We start from the raw sequence: 5,789 nt of genomic DNA on the forward strand, positions 1-5,789 counted from the left end.
TTCTTCACAACAACTCAGTCGATGTCCTTATATTTCAAAGATAGTTTGCAGGTCCATGTTCAAAGCATTTTAGTCTAATCCTTTACCTTCTGTAAATAATGGAATAGTTAGAGAGTACGACAGGGCAGTCATGCAGGAGGTGACGAATTTTGGCTGACAAGCGTAAAAAAGAAAGTCTATCACTAGCGCAGTGGTTGCCTAATTGGTTGATGATGCGGGTCGTGTTGTTTATTAAGATGCCGCTCTTCGAATACTCTAAAAAGTGTCTATCCACTCACCAAGGTCCGTTCAATACTACTATCTGTCTACAGCTGAGGTAATGGTGATTCGCTCACGCGGCTCGAGACTGTGCGTTCATGAAGCATTTATACATGTGCTGACTCCTTATGAACTGGTCAAAATAAAAGCCCTCAAAGAACTTGATTTTCGTCACTTTGTACGGTGAAAGTCCAGGCAAGTATTTGATCAGGTCTTTTGGAAGTGTGAGAGTCACGCTTAGGAAAGGACACAGAATGCGACTCCTACGAGTTGGGTGTTGAATGAGGGGATGAAGAAAGCTTCCAATTTAACTGCGAAATATTTTAGCGATATCAAAATTGCAAGTGCACTCTATTTCCACTGCTAAATAAAGTGGCGGAAGAGAGCTTTACGCGGAAAGGCACTTTCCGATAATATCCTTGGGTTCACAGCGAATAATCGATTAGCTCTGATTCGTAAACAATTTTTTGCGGTACCTGGTAAGAGAACCGACAAAACTTCAATGGTCAGTATACTACAGGTGTGACAGATATGTCCGATGTGTTATCTGCACCGTGCATTGCTGGCCATTCAACACTAGGACCGCAAAGTCGGCAAACGAACAACAGTTTATGTGACCGTCACTGTGCTTTGTACGCAATGAACGATCGTTCGGCGTACCCATTTGGCACTTTTATTAACTGCACAAATTTGGATCCGATGATTTTAAAATTCAGTTGTTTATAACCGTGTTCGTCAAAAAAGATGAAATATTTAAATGGGTCATCATCGACCGACTACTTCGGAAGTCATGCAAAGGCGTTTCAGACGACTTAACAGATTTATATGCGAGCCTAAGTTGGACGGTTTAAACGATAAAATAAGCTCACTTACTTCGTAATAATACTATGCTATCCATATAGTAGGTCTACCTAACTACGAAGTAATCTGGACAGTTCTGTGATCATTGAATCTAACTTGACCTCGTAATAATTACCTCCATTCATTAGCTTACTTCGCCTATGTACTTTTGACCCTCCACCTTTATTGCTTATCTGTACCCGCCACTCACTTTGCTGCAAAGGCCGACACTTGCATATTGGCATGTGAGTCTGTGTGTGAATGGGAAATACTGACCTTCTTACCCATGCGCGCTCTTGTCCCGCTTGACGAGCCTGTCTACACTTGTTTTGCTCATAATTTCCATGTGATCGCGCTGCTAATGAGAATCACGAGGCTGTCGTCGGAACGGACGCCCACAGACCACACTACTGAGCCAACATCCTGCTCACCCTTTTTCGGTGTGCGAACGTTGACACTGCGCTGTGCAGGTCAGTGACAGACCTGTCCAGTTGAGGTTTGTTGTACGAATCTGCATACTCACGCGTAGATAGTAACATAGAATTTCGAACTCAGTTTTTCATTTGATATTCGGGATTGCCAAACCTACGCGTCACTCGAAGTTCCGTATCGGGAAACTTAACGGTGATTTAGTTGAGCGTTATATTCGGGATGCCAAACCTACGCGTCACTCGAAGTTCCGTATCGGGAAACTTAACGGTGATTTAGTTGAGCGTTAGTATAAAGTAACAAACAGGTGAAACAAAAAGTTTATACGAAGGTGTTTGGTGCATCTTTAAGGACAGCACAGTACCACAAATTGATTCAAATCTACTTCTCTACATCTGCTCAATTACTTGTATTAGTTTTGTACGCCCTCGCGAATAGTCAGTCCAGCGGTTATTCTTCTCAGTTGACCCATATTTGAATGAAACAGGCTTCTTGCCGTCCGCGTTTGTCAAACGGTCGATTTTTGCTAGTTCTGAACAGGCTTCCTACTCGCTTTGCTAGTCTTAGGCATTTATTTCAGGGGTTGTATGAGAGATTTGATGAACTGACAGACGAACGAGAGAAAACATATTGTACTATTCTCGATAACGGTTAACAAAGATAGCATTTTAGGGTGTATATAACTTCCTGGAAGTTTATTGGTAGAATTTCCTTGTTTCACAGTACACTATTCTTCAGAGGTTGGAAAATAATAGTGTATACTCAGTGGCAGGAAAAGCTGACGACTCAAGACAATGTATAACAAATGCCTGTAAAAAACAGTAGTGCTAAACTTACTGGGAACAGTCTTCAGGTTTTGTTTCCGGTGTGCAATTCCCTTAGTGAAATAACTTATCAACTTTTTTGTTCGCGACGCTGCTTGAAATGACATTTGTGTTCCTACCTGGTTCCCGATCTCACTTTATATTATCAAGTTTTATTCTTAACAGGCACTTCAAGTAATATGTCAGCAGTTTATTTATTTTAGATTCATTTCTAGGGCCAAAAATATAATTAACATAGCATCAGTCAACTGTCTGACATTTCGACGAAGAATTCTAAGGACGGTAGGTTTTAGCCTTCACCATACTGTTCTCTACCGCAAGATGAGCGGCGGGAATAAGTATGGGAGCCTGCCGGCTACCATAGAGGGCATTATTGCAAAAGTTCAGTCAAATTTTTGGCGTACAGTTAACCGCCGTTCGCGAATAATATTGAGACTGTTGCACAATTTCCTCTGTATGACAACTGTACAACAGGCTTCAGTAGATGGTGCACCTCTCTAATGTGATTCAGGCAGAGTTTGTGCTTTCGCTTTCATCAACTTATTGTTTGTGAATTTCATTCTTGCACTATAGTATCATTTAAATGTCCCTCACTCAAGGAGAGGTTTTTAAAGTTTGTTGATGTGCAAAACAACCCAGTCAGTGACTGACCCGTGTTCGATCTGAAATGAATGACTAGAAGTGAGGAGCGTTTCATGATGTTTGCTCCTGATATACGTAGCAACGGTAGAGGTTGAACGATTGGTGGATAGTTGTGTGATACGCAGTAGNGGAGGGAGATCATCGTTAAAAAGAAATATTTTACAGAAACATATTCTTTCATAGTAGGTTTTGGTATTTGTCAGATACGCTCATTTTCAAACCAAGTAATTCTTAGCTGGAGACTCACCGGAATATCGGATGAATCTCTCGTCAGTGATATTTTTTTCAACTGAATGTGCTGCAAAAAATTTACATCATATTTCAGTGGGTAGGATTTACTAGATGTCGCAGCATATTCCCATGAGGAAAGCTACTCACAATATTGTCGATGAGTTTCCAGCAACCTTGTGAGTAGAAGGACAAACACACTTCATCACTGCATCTTGACTGACATTCCCACTCTAGAATCCATTGACAAAAAATCGGCAATGATGTACACAAACTCTAAATCCTTCGTATGGTTTGTTGAGCTGTCTCACCGAAGTACTGTGCATTTGTGGTTGCGTAGACGTGGTCACTGCTGCATTATCTATCATTGGGTTAACTCGCGGATATTCATTGGACATAGTGGTGGCAGATCTTGTACCACTTCGAAGACAGCGGTTAATTATAAACAGTTTTCAGATTGACCAGTATTCGCTGCTGTAAATCACGATCACCGTTGTTTCAGACACACGGGATGTTTTTGAAGCAAGGTGTTTACCAAACTCTACCGTCTGCAATTCAAGTGACAGATTCCACGTTCCTACTTTAAACAACACGATTTCCAATTTTTCAGTGTCCCTCCCTATTTGAGCTGCAGTTGTGTGTATGCCGCTGCCAGTGCCTTCATAAATTAAATTAGGGTTTCAAGCAGTGACAAATTTCAACCCCTGTTCCACTCTGGAAACGTGGGTGAGGCGAACGAGTCAAGCTATGTTGTCCAAGTGTTAGGGGACAGAATATACAAAGTATTTAAACTTGCAAAGCCGATAGATTATCGTGGCCAGATTGGTGCATTGAAGGGATGTGAGACAGAAGGAGGCTCCATTGTGTGAATCAGACAGGTTTTTGGACGATATGATATATTCATAGGTTGACGCTTTGCGCTGCGGATTTTCGATCAGTATCACAAAACAGTAGGGCTTCGTGTCTCAAGGTGAACCTGAATGTAGAAATCCAAATCATTTGGAGCAACTACTCATGATCTCTTGAATTTGTGTGAAAGCAGTGTTCAATCTATCTGTTAGTTTTATCTCTCGTGCAGTAAAACCTTGCCAGCGAATGGTGACATGGAGGTAAATTGACCGTAGGTGAACGATAGTTATTAGGAAACCATGAAATGTTAAATTGACCGGCATTAGTGCTAGGAGTTTCTGAAGGGGATTCACACACGCAGCACTCTCACTTTTACGTCCGTCTTACTTTAGCTGCGTGGTATAAATGATAAAATGTGTGCCTATGATTTTTCGGGCCAACAGTATTTTGCAGCCCATCCGGTCTTTTTGTGACTAATGGTCCTTGCACTGAGACTACACAAATAATATTTGTGCGAAAAAAGAAGTGGGCTTAGTTGAATGCGTCGCCATTTCCTAATATCTGATGTGAACGTTCGTAGTTAATGCTTAAAAGTGTTCTTGTATGATTTGGACACCATAAATGAGATGCTGTTTTCAGAAAGTGAGGCTAACCGAGCATTCGGACTCATCTAGCAGTATTGCGTTTTACCCAACGCCCATGGAAGAGTGATCCTAAGATTTGAAATCGTCCCACATCCTTCGTATGAATTTAACTCAGCAAACTGGCAGAAAACCGGCTACCGGTGTAACGGTGATACAACTGATCGGGAGGCACGCGTGTAGTATGTGTTGTTCGTAGAATTTCGCATTGCGTCGATTGAAAAATGGAATTCTGTTGCGGAACTAGCGGGGCCACTTTGTAACATTTGCTTTTATTTGACCGACAAATGATTGGGGGCAATGAATCTCCAGAAAGACTCGTTCGGGAGAAGATCTGTGTCCAGTTTTTGTAACTAAGATGCGTATTAGAGCTTTGCTTCCTTGTTGAATGGTCTGTAACCGGTCAGTTGGCATTTCCGAATAGAAAAATCCGCAGCGAAGGCCTTCTTCTCACCGGTAGCTATTTTCGAAGGAAGACGTTCCCGAGGTTGGATTGACTGACGGTGACAGCCGTTAATCCACCACTTAGCAACCAACTACCGGAGTCGGTCCTTATATCCTTCCTCTATGTAACCCCATTTCTCCATTAGGAAGTCCACAACCCTACATTCTGTCATGATGTCAGGTACTCTCTGTCTTTAACCTCCCCCAAATGATGACAACTGGGTGCACACCCATATGTCTTGGAGATCTAGGTTTTATCAGACAAGAATATGGTAAAGTTGATCTTTTGGAACCACTCGACAGACTATGTCAATATGACGGTTGAAAATGTTCTTTTGCCTACGTCTCCTTCCAATTTCTCCAGAGTTATTTATTCCAGAGCTCAGTAAGTGTTTTCTTTAGGTTATAAAGCGAGGGCTCTGCAAATTCACAACTGTGAATATGCGCATTCCCTTCTCCACATTCAGGAGAAGCACATTAGCAGCATATTCAGCCTAATATCCGCTCCACGTATAACTCAATGCTAGCCTTTCAGCTAGTCAATTCACTTTGCCTGTGCTGCTATCCTGATTACATAGATACCTAATCGGAACATCCAGCGTAGCAACTTTCACTCACGCATATAGAGTCGATG

The sequence above is a fragment of the Opisthorchis viverrini genome (genome assembly GCF_000715545.1).
Source record: "Opisthorchis viverrini unplaced genomic scaffold opera_v5_254, whole genome shotgun sequence".
NCBI classification, from domain to species: domain Eukaryota; kingdom Metazoa; phylum Platyhelminthes; class Trematoda; order Opisthorchiida; family Opisthorchiidae; genus Opisthorchis; species Opisthorchis viverrini.